Source organism: Chlamydotis macqueenii, chromosome 9 (genome assembly GCF_036417535.1).
Source record: "Chlamydotis macqueenii isolate bChlMac1 chromosome 9, bChlMac1.mat, whole genome shotgun sequence".
NCBI lineage: Eukaryota > Metazoa > Chordata > Aves > Otidiformes > Otididae > Chlamydotis > Chlamydotis macqueenii.
The window spans coordinates 17431907-17451260 of record NC_141564.1 but is presented as its reverse complement, the minus strand read 5'-3'; the positions used below and the strand labels follow the sequence as shown (position 1 = coordinate 17451260).

The 19354-nt window shown below is 42.3% G+C and overlaps 1 long non-coding RNA gene across 1 annotated transcript in view; it reads right to left on the bottom strand.

Moving 5' to 3' along the window:
- LOC147599704 (uncharacterized) overlaps nucleotides 1–19281 on the bottom strand; it is a 22482-nt gene extending 3201 nt beyond the window's left edge. Inside the window, exons 1-3 of the long non-coding RNA XR_015259325.1 lie at nucleotides 18977–19281; nucleotides 11883–11994; nucleotides 8154–8246 (exon numbers count right to left, since the gene is read on the bottom strand). This is a non-coding gene — a long non-coding RNA (uncharacterized LOC147599704). The remainder of the gene's footprint in view (nucleotides 1–8153; nucleotides 8247–11882; nucleotides 11995–18976) is intronic.
- Between the last annotated feature and the right edge of the window lie 73 nt (nucleotides 19282–19354).

Genomic DNA, 19354 nt, shown 5'->3' with positions numbered 1-19354 from the left:
ATGATAAGATGTATGTAAAGCTGGTTGTGCTCAAGGGCTGGAACATTACATCCATCAAGACTGCAGCTGTACTCAGTATTGTTGATAGATCAGCTTCCTCGTGACTAAGCAGGACTTAGGAGTGGCACAAAGTGGAAAGAACTGGTAATTTACTGTCCATTTCAGCCACTCTGGGACCCTGTCCACCAGACCCTACCAGGCAGGACAAAGAAGCACATTTGATTTTGAAGTCAAAGCTTGGCTGAAGGGCAGGAGCCCCTCAGCTCTCCCTTCTGGAGGCAGGCAGCTGGCTGAGTTTACAGACAGTCTTGCTCACGAGTCTTGCTAGGCTTGAGCACTGGAGCCAATGTGGTGTGTGTAGCCTCCTGTATGGACCAGTCCACGTAGGCCAAGCAGCCAGACCCTGTTTTCTGGGCTAGTGCCATAGGTCTGGAAACCTACATCACCAATTTACACCCATGTAAAGATTTATACCCATAAAAATCTGAAGAGAGCTGATGGTGGAAAGCAAACAGAAACTCAGGAAATTAACTTTGCTCTTCCTGCATCCCCTTGGGAAGCTTGGGAGTGCCTCTGGGATGGGGAGCAACTCTGTTTCCCCTCCTAGAGATCATTCTCTCAGTACTTGTCCAGGGTTATAGACCTTCAGCTGCTGGACTGACTGACCTCTGGCAGCAGAGAAATTTGCAGGTTATGGGGAAAGAGCTGAAGAGATGCCAGGCCAGGTGCTGGTGAGGGATGACAGCAGAGTCACCTCTACTTGGCTCAGCAGATGTGCCTAGTCCCCTGCCCGCAGCCCTTTCAGTTCCCCTCCTGCCCCTCTAAGTGTAGCTTTCTCTCCTGACCATCATCTTGTCACCACTTAGCTGCCCACTGGTTACAGCCCCTAGGCACAAGTCTGCATTACGCCATCAAGGAGCTGCCAGATTAAAAGGTGTACGCCCTGGTGCTGATGAGTGGAGTGATGTAACATTTCCTTTAAGTGGAGTGACTAATCCTGCACCAAAGGTGTTTTTTTTGTTGTTTTTTTTTTTTGTTTTTTTCATAACAACTGTCAAGCACAGCCTCAGATCTCTGAGTTGTGGTAGAACTGTCATCCTTTAATAACATGATTTGGAAGAGTTTGAAGCCAAGTTGCAGGTGTTTATTCTAGGGAAACATGCACAACTGGGTGTATTACTTTTTAAAGCATTGCAATTCCTTCAGGGAAGAGTGAGTTCATGTCACAGAACTGCAGAGGTGGCTGCTTTGTTTCATATTTGCAGGATAGAAGAAGCGTGTATCCAGAAAGTCTGAACTATTTAATGTTGATGGATATAAGAGGAGAGAGCTGCCTAACATTATATGGTGCTCAGCTCTGCTAAGGTTATCATACAGTTAAGGAAAATATTGCCAAGTTGTCTGACACCAGCATCCTCTGCTAATTTTTTTTCTTGTGCTTTTCTTTCTGTTCCATGGTAAGGCTCTCCTGGGTAGCAATATTGGTGCCACAATTGCATGGCAGGCTATGTGCCATACTCCAGGGAAACTATTTATCCTGGCAAAAGGAAAAAGCAGAAACTAGAGACAAAGAGAGCCTTGTGCAAAAGGTAGATTTTACATCCACTCAAAGATTAAAACCAAGAGTTGATGTTTTTTCCCCTTCTGTTCAAACAAGTTGTTTGGGAAATTGGCTTGTGTCAAAGGCTTGGGCTAAATTGTCCCTGTTGATGCTCCAGTGTATGAAGCAGTGACTCAATGGCGTGTAGTGGGGGGACCTGACATTTATGGGATTTAATTTTGAAAAAATATTGTCCATTACACCAGCATAGCACATTCAGGGAAACTATTTCTGTGCTTTTGAGGAGGTCTAGAAAACCCTGAACAGACAAGAGGCAACAGAAAAAGAAATTTTCACTCTTTCCAGTGGAAGGGCTGGCAGGTGTCAAATGCAACAAAAAGGGAGATTGCTCAAAGGAACCAGAGGGGATTGCACTGCACATGACTTGTTGGTAAGCTATGCCTCATCACAGGACTTAGACTAAACATTTATTTCTGTTCAAAAAGAAATTGGATAAATTTTCAGCAAGAAAATTATTTTTGGGCTGTTTAATATTAATACAGTGTTTCTGGTTTGTCCTGTTCTTACAAACTTTCCTAAGGCATCTGCTGTCATGTGCTGTCAGAAATGGAACACGAGACTAGCTGAACTTTCATCTGACACACTAGAGCTATGCTTAAGTTTTATGCCATTTACTCAGAATTAAAATAGTTCAATATTTATCTTCAGTTTGAACATTTATTGTCACAATCTTGTATTTTCCATTTGAAACATTTGCTCTTACTTTCAGACAGTGACCTGACCAAGTGCCTGCTGAAACATAAAGTGAGAGACTAGAAAAAGATGCTGTTCCAAGCAACTTGTAATCCTGGAGTATGAGCCAAAGTGCACTTAATGTTATTCATTTGCCTTTGATTAAAAGTCTTGCTGCTGGCTCTTTTCAAAGCTTAATTTATTCGTTTGCCAGATGTCTTCAGGTGAGAAAAATGCATTGTAAACAGTAAATCAAATTTTCTTCAGTACTAGAATGAAATTTCTGATTTAAAAAAAAGGAGATAATATGCTAATTGGGGTTACACACACTTCGTTTAAGGCATTGTTAAGGAGCCATGTATCACCAGATGTGAGATCTGCATCCAAGTCCATGCTGTCAGGGCAGCCTTGAACTGAGAACTGTGAGTAATCCACGATGAGGAAATCCCTCCCCATAAAATCCTTATGCTGCAAATGTCATTATCTGCCCACTTCTTCTTTTTTATCTTCAATATCTCCATTATATTTACCATTGTGAAATGCTACATTAATAATTGAAAGGAACAACAAACTTCAGTATCAGGAAAGAACAGATTTAGGGAGCTTTGGAGACAGTTGAGTTTCAACGTGTGAAAAATACAGTCAACGTACCTGCAAAAATCATTCTGAACTCAAATCTTCAGCGGAAGATAGAGAGAAAGGCCTAGGGCTGCATATGCAGAAACACACTGCAGAATAAAGCAAGGGCATCCCTTTGAGGGTAGGACTGTATAAGGAATATTGGGTTTACTTCTGGGTGTTTGTTACAGCTAATGATATAGGCCAGATGGCTCAGATAAGCCATACCACATAGTGATTGGGGGACAAGAGATGGCAAACGTGGTCTGAAGAACGGCTTTGCCATTTCACCCAAAACATTACAGCTAAGGCAGCTTTATTTGTAAATCAAATGGTGGGAGATATGGGTACTATGATTTGAATCAGCAAGTCATTTTGTTAGATTAGATTTGTAGATAAAAATTGTACCTAAGAAAAGAAATGTCAGCTCTGTAACCTTTTTCCAACATGCATAGATAAGTTTCATTTCATCCTTGTTCCCTAGCCCTTTGAGATGTCTCTTTAGATTGAAATCACACTGTTAGGAATTGTCCTCATTTGTTGAGGTGAATTACACTATGGTGCTTTTTTGCCTTTTAACAGGAATTCAGCACAGGAGGTCTGGTCTAATCAGCTCAATCAAGAAGGTACCTTCTCTGAGACCAAATCTTACAAAGTCAACAGTTTTCACTTGCTTTTTTTTTAGTTTAAGGGAGTTCAAACCAGTTCCCTGCCATGATTTATGAAAGTACAGTAAAGGATGAGTTTAGAATTCTATAGGAGTTCAGAGGGTATAGCACAGAGCCAATGCACAGGCAACTAGCCAGCTGTAGGAAGCTTGTTCAGGGTAACAAACACCAGTCAGGAGCTGGAGTACAGCTTTACTTTTGAGTGCCAGTACCCAAAAGCATCACTCACATTTTTAACCACATGGTATACAACACTCCTGAGTGATTTTAGACTAATTACAAGACAGCATGCAGGATTCAGTTGCCCCACTAGTGGAAGGGAGATGAGTGAACTTTCTAAGAGGTGAGATTCATGTAACTCAGTTATCAGTGTAATTATTAACAAACCACCAATTTTTAATCTTCATTTATACTTCCAATAGGGGAGCCTTAACTTTCTGATCCCATCTATCAACCCATTTCCACTGTCCAGAAGGGGTATAACAGAGCTGAAGTTTAAGTGGCCAGTATTAATGTTGCTTAATTGTTAACGCTGCTGTGTTTGGCCAGGGAAGGGAGATGTGGGTAGCTGGTTCTCAGAGGCGTTTTACCACAACCTGAGCAGGAGTTTGTTACGTAGCACTGATCAGTTTGCATGTGAGCAATGGATGAAAGAGACAACTGCCAGGCTCCACAGCTTTAAGTTGTCCTTGCAACGCATTCATTTCTTACAGCGTGCAGGAGGGCAGAGCTTAAGCAGAATCTGGACAGTGCTGAGGCAAGGGCTGTGGCTTTGCTCAAAACAGGTGAAGAGCAAAACACTCTTGCTGCTAGTGAAACCTGATGTTGAGCTTGGGCTAGACTGGCAGTGGCTGAACTTTATAAAAGACTGTGAGTGGAGGATGGAAGAAAAGGTGTCTGGCCTGGGACTGAAAGTACTGAAAAAAAAACCCCCAAATGAGTTCCTGAACCTGAGGACAGATGTTTGGGTTCACAGGCTGAGCCTAAGAGCACTGACCAGAGAAAGAGGTGATGGAGGGAGAGAGCAGTATGGCTTCTAAAGCAGGTGGACCAGAGCTTGGCGGGGAGATAGCAGGTGAGCAAAAAGCAGTGCTTGGAGTAAGGGAAGAAAGGAAGAAAACAAGGATAGTCCAGGGAAACAGAGAGAGAAGTGGCCATGACTGGTAGCAAGCCAGTACCTCCTCACTGAGGTTTGGCACCTCTAAGAATCCTAATTTGGGCTGGCTAACTGTGGTGATATGAGACACGGACTGTTTCTAATCAACATCCTACTGTGGCTAAACACCAAAGCTGATAACTGACCTATTTTTCTAGTCCTGAGACATCCCTGGGGAAGGACAGTTACAAGTGTATGTCTTTAAGGACATTATATTAATGGAGTTCTTATACTGTGTGCTGGCAAAAACTCCCTTTGCCAGCTCTGTTTGGCCATCGGAGGGAATGGCAATTCCCAGCCACTGCAATAGCTGCTACCTCAGCTCCCTCCAGGGTCAGGCCTACATCCAGTGCTCTCCCCTCCACTGTTGTTGGCTGTAGCTGTGTTATTTTTTGAGGTCCAAGAAGCAGCCTTGGCAGATCTGGTCCAACTTCTCTCCAGTCTGCCGATCCACTGCTCTCAGAAGCTCAATTTCTGGCCTTCTGTAAGGTCTGAGGGTGCTTTAGGCTTGAGGCAGCTTGACATAGTGGCTGCAAGGCTCAGGATAATTTTGAGTTATGTTTTTGGTGAATCTTTTTCTAGTCTCTGTCAAACTGAGCACTGGTAATCTTGTCCACCTTTGAGATGCCCCAATGGTCTCCTCCGCACAGCAGCCTCCATCCTGAGATTCCTTTGGAGTAACACAAAGCCAGGGCTTCAAAGATGTAATGCATGTACCTGAAACTTGCGTTGGTGCTGGTACTCTTAGCAGCAGGTGCTTTCACAGCAGTATCTGCTAGAAACATCCTTCTGGCATCTAGATACACCTGCTTTACTGTGTTCAGTGCTATGGCTGGCTTTGTGTTGGCTGTTTCGTAATGTATTTCTGTACATGTACGAAACTATTAATTTCAATTAGTCTCAGTAAAAACTCACAGACATGGCTGGATACTTGCTGAATGAGGTAAGGTATATTTGCAGGGATGGTACAAAGTGATCTAGTGTTAGGTTTGACTTGATTTAATGTCCTCACTGATGATTTAGAAAAGCAGAGAAGTAGAACAAGCTTTGCAATTTGACATTTTTAAATGATTCTAAACTCCTTGCAGACCTCGTAGAGGAAAAAAAGGGTTTATGGGTCTGGCTGAACATAAAAATGAACACACAAGGTAGAAAATAATACCTAGAATAAGCCCAGACAAATTTAGGTACAATAAAACACAGGAAAAATACTCCTAAATTATCTGGGTCATTCTCCAGCACGCTCAGAGGAGCCACTATAAATCTGTATGAATTATCTGTTAAGGTGGTTCCACAGTGCTCTGCTCCTCAGGAGCAGCTCATATTAGCTGGAACAAATCAATGGCTTTATATGTACAAATACATGAAAACATTTCTTATAAAAATGAATAAGAAACTGTGGGTTTAACTGTAGATTTCTCCTTGCCCCAGAGACATCCACAAGAAATAAAGCAATAAAATTTAAACAACACAGCAGCTGTGAACTCTATTTAGCCCAAATCAAAAGGATTTCAAATTTTTTCTCCCTCTATGTATATGGAATTAAATTTTCATTCAAAATAGTTTTTACAATTCCCTGCTCTGGGGAAGAGGCAAGTCTCATTAGGAGCCAAGAGACTACGGTGCACTAGGTGATAAATAGCTGGTGGAAAAGTGTCATATACTAAACAAATTTCAGCCCAGCAGCCCTGCCCTGCTGGAGATTCCAGAAAAGAGAAATTACAAGGAGTGCAGAGGAGTCGTGGGAGGAAAAAAAGCCTCTCTCCTACTATTGGAGTAAAAGAAGTTCAGCTCTTGTCCTGGTCAGCATTGAGGACAAACAGGGAGCAGCAAGGAGGTAAGGGAGCGTTCAGCAGCTCCAGTTTTTCTTTCCTAGTCTAGCAGTGTCTGAGCTGTGATAAGCGAAGGAGACCAGCCCTTTGACCCAGGTACTCTCCCCACCATTGCAACCAGGCTTCAGGCTGTGTTGGTTTCAGAAAGCACCACAGCCAACAGAACATCTGGAGGAAGTTACACAACTTACACGTTTAAAGTGGCTAGCTGATAAATGATAAAATAATCAAAAGATGCCACGTAAATAAGGTGTGTTATATGTGGAGCAATGCTGCATCTTAGCTTACTCTTGTGAAAACATGTCACTGACAGAGTCCATGGAAAAAAGCATGGATTTAGGGGAACCTTCTGAGCCTGAGAGGGAACGAAAATGGAGTGTTTGTGACTCAGCCAAAAGCCAAGAAAGCACTATTTTCACCCTCAGGGAACAATTAATTCAATTTGAAAATCTTTATTTTATTGTTGCAAGGACAGGCAGCCTAAGAGAGAGATTTCTGAGTTCAAAGAGAACCACAGAGGTAAAGTGGTATGGTATTTAGCAGTACTGAACTTCCAAAGAAATCCGTGGTGCTCCACATAATAAATATGTATTTATTTAAGCCTCTCTGCTTAAAAAATACCAGTCTAAATTATGCCGCCCTACCCACCTTTTTTTTTTTGCCACATTTGGTGGCAACCAATGCATTCACTAGTACATTTCAGTTAAGGACTCACTCTTCCCCAGCTCATTATTCCTTAACACCTATTGTTCTCCAGTGTTACCTCATGAATTAGAAATTCTCAGTACGAAATTCTGTCCAGAATGAGGCAAAAGGAGAGAGAGGACTTAAGGATGTCATGGAGTGACCTGGCTTGTCAAACTGCCAGAGGACGGGAAAATGACTGGCAACTCTGGCACTCAACAAGGTATCTGTTTTGTCTTCAAGGACACAATTCAGCACTTTGTGTCAGAATTAATCAATCATAAGTGTTACATAGACCATATTTTCTCTAATGCAAATATTGCTAGGTTGAAAAAAGCCATGAAGACTGTTACAGGGAAAGCCATATCATCCTGGGAGAGGAGAAATCAGATAAACCAGTATTGAATGATTTTTCTAATCAGGAAGATAGTTCCCAGGGAAAGAAAACAACATGACACAGCGGATGTGTATGTCCAAGAACAACACATGCAAACAAGCTCAGAGGATGATTTCTTTGTGCTCTTGCCTGTGCCTGCTGCTAATCGAAGCTGCAAGGGGACCAATACCCGTAAGGAGTAGAAGGAAGGAGAATGAAGAGATTTACTAGTGAGGTCCAGACTATTGTCTGGTATTGTCCTCAGAGCCATGGAGACTCAGAACAGAGTCTGGTCTAACACAGGATCTGCCACTGCTAGCTCATAGCTAGATAACCTAGGGATAACCTAGAGGAGGCCTAGTGTCCACCTCCTAGGATCTATTTCAGATGTATTAAACATTTATTAGTCTTCTTACTGGGCTCACAGCAATTATTTCTCTGTAAGTATCATGTGAAGAACATGATTCAGAGGAATAGTGAATGACATGTTTAATTTGGGCACCATCTCCCAACCTCCTGTAAGTACCTTGATTCTATGCAGCTGTTTCCAGTAGAACCAGTTAAACAACTGCTTGAAGATCATATCCTGCAGATGTAGAAAGGTTGAGACAGAGGACCCCTAAAAGAGAAAGAAAATTAAAAATTTAAACAGCACACATGGAATAATGATCAATATAAAGAAATTAGAAACTACAAAGAGTCCAGGTAGGATCCTACAGGACAAAATATGAAAAGCAGAAAGGGCTGCAAGTTAATTGCAGCAGCAGTTAGGTCCTAGCTGACAGCATGGCACTGTGACAGAAGTATCTAAAAAACTTGTTTGTCAGATGAGAAGAAACTATTTATTAAGATTTTGCCTTCTCTGAATCTTATTTTTCTTGATAACCAAAGGGTTGGGTTTTTTTGTAGTAATTCAGGTTAGGTGTTTCAGATGTTTCCTAATGGTGCTCTAGTCATATATTTTCAGATGCTGCTCAACAGAGTCCTGAAACTGAACCAGCCTCATGGTGGCAAAATACATCTCTTGGTAAAATCAAATAGCAGATCTTACTGCCAAAATTTATCTTGGATACTTCAATATGTTGAGAGAGCTGCCAGGAATTTATGTAGAAAGAATAAAGGCAAGGCTGCTGTGTGTTTGCTACTGCTTTATATTTTGCCCTGGCTCCTGAACCATCTCCTAGATCTTCTCAAGAATGGTTTTGTTTTTCAAGAGCTTGCATGTTTTGCACATTCTCTGGTAAAGAAGGAACACACAACACCAGCAGTTTCCACGGATACCACAGGGCTGTCCCTGCAGGATGGCACTGGAGAACAGTGGTGGAGGAGTCGGACGTTATAAACTTGTTCTAAAGCTTTCACTGAAATAAGAAAATCCCATGGAGTGTTCTGAATTCAGCAGACCAGCAGATCTCTGAAAGAAATCTCTGCCCTTGAAAAACTTTCAGCTTGATCTTTTGCTATCATTCAAAGCAGTTCTTAACACTGCCTACAGACAAAATACTTTGTTTAGACATTAACAGAGACTTATGAGACATCATTACAATTTCCTACTGCTCTTCACATTTATTTGCTTTGGAAAATCAGAGATTCTGCAAATCCTTGTTTGCTGAAGTCATCTGGAGTTAATGACTGCACATGCTGTAATGTCTGCTGTACTCTAAACTCACTCCTCTCTCGCCTGAAGATTAAAGGCAAGCCCAGCTCTGCAATTTGATGAAGACAACCTGGTCTGGGTTCTTCGCAACCTCTTTTTGACAGCAATAGAAACCACAATGTCCACTTTGCACCGGGCACTGCTCCATATTTTGACTTATCCCGGAGAAGAAGGGAGACTAATGAAGTCACATGCAAAACCACTTGGATTGTGCTTTCTCAGAGAACACATCAAGGTCAGCACAAAGTGTAAAAGTAAAAACTTATAAAACTGCATCCAACTGGAAATCCATACTCTGTGTGAGCTGACAAACACATCTTTGATTTATTGAGAATCATGGACTCACCCAGGCCCATTAGCTTCATCTTGCTGCCTTGCACCTTGGCAAGAGGTATTCAGTCTTTCTTCCTTTCCTTGAGTCAGAATGAAAGCAGAGGGAGCTGGGCATGTAAACAAGGCTGGAAGATGACCATAGAGAGTGCAGTGTCCCTGCAACCATGCTGCTGAGCACAGCCAGTCACCCAGGCCGGTCCTGATGAGACCGTAGTGCTGTCAGTTGCACATTCAGTGAGAGAGGGGCAACTCCCATCCTTAACATCCAGCTGCAACATGGGATCAAAATATTTTTTCCCTTACAGACACCACTGTCCACCCCTAGTACAGCCTCTTCTGACCAGTGGCAGACACTGTGAAAGTCCTTCAAATTCCTGATGCTGAAGATGGACAAAACTAAAAAAAATCACTAAGAAAGGTTTGATTTCAGGGAGATGACAGTGCTGGCAATTCCTAGGCTCTTCTGCACGGTCTCTTTAAGTGTTTTGCAATGCTTCATTGTCTTTCATAATGTTTCTGAAGAATATCAAATTCATTAGATTTGTTTTCAGTCTTCCAAAAAGCTCTCCTGTTATTGTGTCTCTCCATCCTGAAGCCATCCATACACTTACTACCTAAGTAGGTCATTAGCTGAGAATGTTTTAGTGCATTAGAAGGAAACAGTCACCAGAGAGTGTAATATAATTTCTGTACAGGGTAGTTCTGTCTATTATCACTGGAGTGCTTAACTGGGAATGTATTTGTGACAGCAACAGCCCTAGGAGCTCAAGTAGGAGGCATTCTGAAGCAGAGAGGATACAGATAAAGATTCACACTTCAGCTACAATGATCGGTGAGTCTGCCAAAAGGGGTGGTCCTGCCTCTTTTGTCCTTGGCCACATTCTCACTTTGCTTAGTGAGACAGCAGCCAGCAGGTGAGTGTGTTCAGACTGCTGAACCAGCGGAAAACTATTTCTGCAACTAAAAATGAAAGGCTTTCCACCAGATCAGCCAAATGAATCCAGTCACTTCATAGCTCTGTGGCTGCAAGATCCAACCCTGGTGAAAGGGAAAATGAGGAGATGGGAATATTTGTTTTCAAGGCATCTTGCTTATAGGTAGATTACAGACTGGTTATAACATGAAACTACAGGAAGTAGCTTGCCCAGAATCACAGAGGAGACCTGTAGCACAGCAGGGAATTAAACCAGGTCTTTAAAGTCTAAGATGATGTCCAGACCAGAGCACTAGCCCTTTTTTCACTGTGATAGCTGAAAAGTGGCCCACCTCAATTCACCTAATCCATTTGTCCTGCTCACTCTGTGCAGAGTTTGAGGGACATGCTCCATTGTGGCCCAGCTGCATTTGCTTGGGACTAGACTTGCTTAATTTGCCCATGCTGTCCAAGTGCTCCAACAGGGCTAATGCTTGTGGGGGTGGGGATCTGGGGGCTGGTGGCTCTGGGGCTAGCAGGTCACAGCTGAGTGAGGAGGGACATGAGGACAACACTGTTTTCTAAAAGTCACATTTTTATGGATGTCCTTGTCTTTCTCTGTATCTGGATTTCTCTGATATTCCTGAATATTCAGAGGGCCCAAAGGAAGCTGTCTCCAGAACCAACACCTCTCCCCTTAACTGTGGACTTCCAAATTCATTGTGAAACAGTCTTGAAGGTACTGATGCTTTTAATAGTTTTATGAATAATTTAGGTGTAGACTCCTAATGTATCCTTGGCTAGAAGATAAAAGCATCTTTCTGGTCCTTCCTGGCTTCAGTCTGGACTGTGAGCTTTCTAGGCAAAACTTCAAGCCCTATGTCTCCCTGTTGGACTTTAGAAAGGATTAGCAGTGAATGGAAAGGGTCTGTAGCAACAGTTGTAAATGCTGCAAATCACTGAACAGTCAAAAAAAAATCACCCAGTCAAAAAAAAAAAAAATGCCTGAGGAATCCTGTTACTACAGTAGGAGCTACAAGGAGGGAGGAAAGGAAACAGGAAGAATAAGCAAAACTCATCAAAAAGAGGCACAAAGCAAAGCTTATTTCCTTGAGCAGTGAATCCTGTAGCCCTTATTTTGGCAATATTGCCATTGGCTGGTTACGTGTTGGCACAAAAAGGCCCTGGAAGGCTTCCTTAGACAGAAGCCTGGCCTGGCCAACGCAGGAGCAGCAAAGTGTGTGAGACTGCAGCACACTGGAGGTGTTACTGCTCCAGGCCAGTCCTTGCTGTTGGGGATAGGAATGAATGATATTGCTTTTAGGGAAAAGGACGAAGAAAAGCTTTGTTACCTGTGGTGTTAGGATTTTGAAGGTTACACTGAGACAATAGTTCTTCTTCTCCAGAGTTCTGCTTGTTTCGGGAGGGTGTTGCAAGTGTCAGTATCATTAGAGCTGCTATGCACTGCAAAACAACCAAGTGAATAGATTAAAGTTTTAATCCATTTGACTAAATAAGTAAGCAGCTGCACAGAACTGCAGCTAGGTGACATTTTATGTACTCTTTGGTACAGTAGTGTTTCAACACACTGGCTTTCTGGCCTTTTTTCGTTTTTCTTGGACAATGTGGAGGCACAGAAGGAAGATATTAGTAATGTTACCAGCATTCCTTAATGTGGTCTACACACTGCATCTGCCAAACAAGACCCACAGGACCCTTCCCCTTCTCCATGTGCTGCTAGAGGATGAGCCAGGAAGGATTCATGCTTGGAATTCATGGCATGTTCTCATCTCTGGCTCTCCTAGGAAACCCTCCCTGCAGTAATGTTGGTAAAAAGGAGAATCACTAAGCCTGGGAGGTGTGTGAGACAAGATGCATCACTGAGGCTCCCTATTTTCCTGTGTGTACAGAAAGAAACATAGGTTCTGCAGTTCCTTTGGGAACTAGATGGTATCCAATTCAGGGATTCAATTACTTTTTTTTTCTGCCCTCTCCACCTTACTCGGCCTATTAAGGCAAGAAACCAGACTTCCATCTGCTGTGAAAATAATTTTTCAAATTACTCTCCCCTACAGAAAACAGCCATTGCTCACGGCATGGGGCAGCAACTAGGTGCCTGATCATATCTGCACGCATTTTCAGTACGGTCAGTGTATTTCAGAATCCCTGGCTACATCTTTGTTTTCAACAATGACAAAGGAGGAGGCCTGCACCCAATTCCAGAGAGATGCAGTCCTGCTTAGAGACGTTTCAGAGCAGTATCTGTGAGTTCAGCAACACAGAATTACCAGTGGATTCCTAAGAGCAAAGTGCAGAAGCCAGGACATATGTGGAAACTGTGATTAGTGAAACTCTTAACAGCTTTATGAATGGCATGTTTTCACCAGTTCACTGAAAAACCCTAGAGCAGAGATATGCCTTTCCATCTTTCAAGTGTTCATCATATATTATCAAAGTGCTGCAACTGCTCAGAAAAAGGTCACACATATATAGAGTTACATAAATATATTTACTTATGGTTTGATGTTACATATACAAATATATGTAACATGTTTGGTGTTACATATACACATATATGTAACATGTGCAGGCATGATCTTTATTCATTCCTCTGCTTCATACTTTAAAATCCCTGAAACAGATGTTCAGGAATCCTTACCTCCTATCCCACACAGTCACAGGTTAGCTTATGTTGTTTCTATCAGTTATCCTAAATCTTTGAGCAAGGTAACACAACCTCATCTTCCTGTGCAGTTAGGTCTTTCTCAACTTCCCAGGGTCAGAGAGTTCAAAACTGGTCTCCAATTTATGGGTGCCAGAGACTTGATTTGCAGAACTACTGAGAACCCAAACTCCGGCTGCAATCAGTGGGATGTGTAGGAGCTTAGTACTTCCCAGGCAGCTCACGATACTCAACACATCTCAAATGAGATACCCCAGATCAATGGCTGTGGTTTAAAAGTTTGGCTTAACTGCCTCACTTCGCAAGCACAATGCTCCGTGAAACGGTGAGCAAACATTACCATCTAATGGCTGCACGTGTTAATTACAACTATAATTTCTACTTTAACGATGAAGGCTGTTTCTTGTGTAAGTAAAAGCTGTATGATTGGAAAACAAATAAACATGGAAAGATAATAAAAGCGGGATTTATGATTTTGCAGTATCCATCAATCACATCTGGTGGGGCAATGTAAATGGAAGAAATCCCGCTGAATATTTCTGGGTAACATGACAGGGTTGTCACACTGATGGTTATACAAACTACAGGTACATAAATAACAGCCATAAATAATAATGCAATGCATTAATAACAGTGAAAGCCTTTTAAGGTTTTAATAGTGAAAAATGATTCCAACCTCTTTTATTTCCTGACAGCAGGATGAATTTCTCCCACCCCTTTCCTGGGCAATGCTGAGGGCTGCAAAACAGCCCTCACATTAGAACCACTAAGACGTGGAAAGGAGACATTTGTAAATGCCTCATATCTGTATGTCATCATGTGTCTCATTGTCTCTCTAGGTGGCCGGGATGTATGGAAATACATACACACTCTGGCCAGGAAAAACACCAGTGATTGTGCTAAATGGATTTCAAGCAGTGAAAGATGCCTTGATTGGGCATGCAGAATAATTTTGTGAGAGACCTGTGGCATCCTTTTTTAGGATGTGTACTGAAATATTTTTAGCAGAACAAGCTGATCAGAGAATGGGGTTTGGTACAAGGACTGCATCTACTCTTGATGTCTCTTTTCAAGAAGAGCTGCTCTTGGCAGCAAGATGAATGCTGTGGAGCCACTGCTGCATGACCTTCTCAAACGCTAGGCCCAAAATATACATTCAGCACACAAAATGAATGTGTTTCCCATTTATGCACTTGTATAGCCTGGCCAATTCTTAGTTACTGAGCAGGTTACCAAGCTATCTCAAGAAGTCTTTGCGGTAAAAGGTATAAAATTGTAAAAAATGTCATCCAACAGGATCCAGCGTGTGTTGAATGCATGGTTTTAGGTAAAGGAGCATAAAAGGAAAGACAGGCATGGAACTTATTTCCCACAAAAAGGATCAAGTAGATGTGAAAAACTAGCGTAAACACCTCTCACAATTCCCCACATAAATACTGCCAGGGATTCTTTCAAACTCATAGTGGTAAATCTTGGAACCACTAAGATTTCACGAGTCCTGCTTATGGAGAAACCAGTCCCATACTTCTCCCCAGTCCCTCTCCACTTTGTTGCAGGCATCATCTTTGCCAATGGGCACACCTGGAAGCAGCAGAGACAGTTCAGCCTGATGACTCTGAGGAACCTGGGAGTAGGAAAGAAAAGCCTGGATCCAGGAGGAAGCTGGCTGCCCGATTGAGGTCTTTACCAGAGAAAGAGATGAAATATAGATCTGTATGTGGTGATGACATGGGCTCATTCACCTTATTTCCAATGCTGCTTTTTCTACTGGAAGTTGCAATTTCTGCAGCAGGTTTGATGGGAAGTTTACACAGCTGATGCTTTCACAATTCATTTTGCACTTGGCTGGAACATCACACCTGACATTGCTTTCATGCTAAACTTTTATGGGAGAAAGTGACAGATGAGAGACTCATAAATTGTGCTGATTATGTACTTTTCTGTAGGATGGAATCTTTCCCTTGCTCATTATAAAGGTGCCTGAAGAATGATCTCCCAGTTAAACTCCTACATCTTGATTCTTGCAGGCTCAGCTATTTGTGTAATCCCAAGCAAATCAAGAGCAGGCTGGATGGGAGCTCAGTGTAACAAAGGGTCATAAAAGAAGTTAATGATGCAACTTTCTCTGTTTGTAGGCATGGATCTCTCTGTCCCACTCCCTTCTTCTATCAACAATGTGATTGCTGATATGCTTTTTGGACATTGCTTCTCTACAGAGGCTGCTCAGAAACTCCTAGGCCATGGCAGAATTCCAGGGCACCTCCTGGCCTCAGGTGAGGACTGACCTGTGCCCTGCAACTGTATCAAAGCCTGACAGCATCCCTCAGTGAGTTGTGGCATGAAATGGTTGTTCTTTGCCAACGCACAGAGAGGAAGAAAAGCTTTTAAATAAACACTGAATTCTGCTAAAACCAGCACTCACTTCTGTCCCCTTCTTTCTCAGTAACGATGCCTCTGCAACCATTCCTGGCTTGCTTTGTCCCATTGAATCTCCTGTAATAACTCTCTTCAGAGAGACCGATCTGACTTTGTATTGATATTATTCAGCATCAAGTTTGCCCTGGGGCCAGAATCAGGTTTTTCCTCTTATGAAGGGTTCTGTAATAGCCCTGATTTCCTGTGTAACATTGGGTTGCAAAAACCATCCAGAAAAAACAGGACAAGCTAACGTGGTTCTGGCTTTGAGAACTACAGCCAAGTATTGACTTAATATTTAGGAGGGAACAGGTCACTTGGGAAAGACGTCACTTAGAAAACATAAGAAAAACTGTACTCAAGGGCACTTAAATCCCCCAAATCTGAAAGTCACTAGTGGAGAGCAGGCAATCTGGAAAGTAACTGTATGGTAATGGTCTTCACCTCTTATCTCCCAGAAAATTTTAAAAAAATTAATCAGTCATTCATTTACTGTATTCAGACAAGTAATACATCTGGATCATAGCCATGGTTAGGCACGGTTCAGCTGTGAACATTCAGGCTTTAAATGCACTATGAAGCCAAGATGTCACAGCCTTCCTTCCTGTATTTCCACATGCAGCTCTACGACACTTTCCCATCACTGTTGAGGCACTTAAGCAACTGTGTTAATGAGATTGCTGATGGCACTAACAGACTTGCAGGATCTGTGAACACTTATTAAGGATGAGACCAGGAACCGCCAGAAGAGCTAGATGCCTGCAGAGCCACAGAACTTCATTGATGCATACCTAGCTCAGATGTTAAAGGTAACAAGTAATTGTATCTTGTGCAGCTGCAACACAATTAAAATGCTTGTACTTAAGATATTTCAGGCTGCACTTCTACTTCCTTCTCCTCCTTTTCCTCCTGAGAGACTGTTGAGCTATTTCTTTCTTTGAATTCAACTTCAAAAGCAAAGTACTTTGTGAAGGTACCAGGGATTTTCCTTGGCAGTCACCAACCACAGAGAGAGTAATATTGTTCCACCCTAGACTGCAAGAAAGCTTATTGTATGCTGTCTTCCTCAGTTAGCAAGATTATTTTTTAAAAAGAACTACATGACCGCTATCTTACCAGCTTCATCAACTCAGTATGTACTCTGTAAAGGAAAAAAGCTCTGTTGCTGGAAATTTGCTGTGCTATTAAAATAGTCTTAAATCTCATTGTCTGTCTCTCATCTGCAGGAAAAGGATGATTCACTCTCTACAATGAGTGAGACCAACATGGTGTAAGTCATCACAGATCTCCTCACAGCAGGCTCAGACGCCACCACTATCATTTTATGCTGGGCTCCCCATGATGGTATATCTGAAGTACGAGGTGAGAAATGTGTGTATCTGCACTTACACATGTTGCTGTTGTTGCTCATGGCAGAATAATAGGCAAAATGCTGTTGACTCAGCTGCAAATACACAAATACAATTCTAGATGAGACTATGTGTTATAGCGGCACAAGTGCAGTATGGTATATATGCAAATGCACCCAGGATACTGCGCTGCAAGGCTTCCCTTTGCTAAGGTATGTTAAAGCCACTAAGCTTTGACAAAGCCAGGCAGCAGACCTCTCCCACTGACTGGAACACCACATGTTGTATTTATGTTGTTCCAGGCTGCAAAACTACCCAAAGGTGAGTCTGAACAACTTGTGAGGAGCTCTTCACTGTGAATAGGATGCTGGACTTTATCTACATCTTATAACACAAATAAACCTGTACTCAGGTTTCCCTCTCCTTCTGCACAAATGTTACTTTTACCATTTTTCTATACAGGATTTCAAGACCAGTATAAAGGTACCAGTATAATGATCCTAGGCTTCTTTTTATTTATATTTATTTATATTTAACTGGTACAAGTTAAATATAAACCCACAGAAATTCTGGAAAAATAGTGTCTATGCGTGCAATTTATTGTATCAGTGGAATGCCTTAAATCATATCCAACCTTGTGTAGGTGGTCTTCCCAAAGGATAAGACCTATGTGTCTTTGCTGGAAGACGTCTTTCAGAAAATCAAGACCAAAGTCAGGGGTCTTGGGTCAGTGTGAACCCTTCAGTTTAGTGCTGCTTATTTTCCCCACATTGCCCCCTGAAAAGCTTTTCTTACTGTAATTACTGCATCTTCTGGTGTTCTAAAATAAATCTTTATGAGTGCCTAATAATTTCTAAATAAGCTATTCTGTAGGAGATAGCACAGTGTGACCCTGTTTCTCACCCTGAAATAATTAGTTGACACTTGCACTGGGCAATTTCAAGAGAGCAATTGATATCTTGGCAATTTAAGTCACTGGTTTCTGACTCTGTGAAAAAGATCCCTATATGTTTCTTTTGTCTTAATTTTCTCCAACATATTTTCTGTCCTGTATGATGAAGAGTAGTGGGAGAGTTTTTGACAGTTTAACCTTGATTTTTTCCTGGACAAGGATGGAAACTTTGTGAAGAGAGAAGCGTTTATGCTGTTTTCTGCAGGTAAGAGCAAGCCTCACTATTGCATACAGCTGTTTTGCAGTTACTGTTTCACAGGCCAAGACTTTCTTAACATCTGATCTCCTGACACAAGTATCTTTACTCATTCCCATAATAAGGTCTAGGTAGCAAAAAAATCAGAGGTGGTGATTTTGCAGACCTGCTGCAACTTCACTTTCTTGAGGAAAAGAAGCTAGGACTAGCTAGTGTCTGAAATTCTCAATGAAACAAACTGTATTTGTGGTAATAAGGTAGATTGTCCTGTGGGAAAACAAGGGCTGATTAAAGCTCCTTCAGAAGGCAGAGGATGCAAACCTGTTTGCTAATTAAGAACTGGCTTCTGGAAGGTATTAGAACTGTTACAGCAATATCAGCAGAGATCAAGGGGCCAGCAAAGGAAGCAGCACGTTAGGTTTATCTATGAACAGCCTCCATAGCAATTTGTATAACACATTCTTTCTGAAATATTTTTGTAAACTGCTGGTCTTGAGAGCACAAAGAACCCATTTATGTTTAACTGCAACCAACTAGGAAACTCTTCATGAGTTTTTAAACTATTTCTGCTAGTCTTTATTTCTAAATAATTTTCTATGTCTTCTAAAATTATGAACACAGGCTTGAGCCCATAAAAAACCAGGATGGGAGTTCCAGTGGTTATGATATTTAGCCTGGCACTTGGCAGTCCCTTTTTCCTGTTCTGCCATACTTCCATGATTTTAGGGATGTTGCCGAGACACCCGCTGCCTTTGCTTCCAAATAGTAAAACAGGAATACCAGCACCACATTACTGAGCTTTGCAAGGATAAATACAGTCGGACGCTATAGTAACAGAGGACATGGAGTACCTTGCACATGCTGAATACCCTTTTTTAATATTTCCGACCAACAGGCTACAGATTTTCTCTGACTCTCTCCACATCGCAAGCTGGTGGAGAAACAGAAACTGCATCAGTCTCTATCAAACTGTATCTACCAGAGACAAATGATCACTATGAATAAAATGTCACGGTACTCGAGGCCGCTGGCTGTGTCTCCCTGCGGCGGAGGCCGCCCGTTGTGCAAGAGGGCGGCTCCGCGCCCGCCCGTCCCTCACCGCAGCTGCCCGCCTCCTGCCGCGCCCCGCGTGGCGGACTTGCCCGCTCGCCACACTCAAGATGGCGGCTGCCCCGACAGAATCCGCACTCAAGATGGCGGCCGAGCACGTTCTTTTTCCCTTTCCCCGC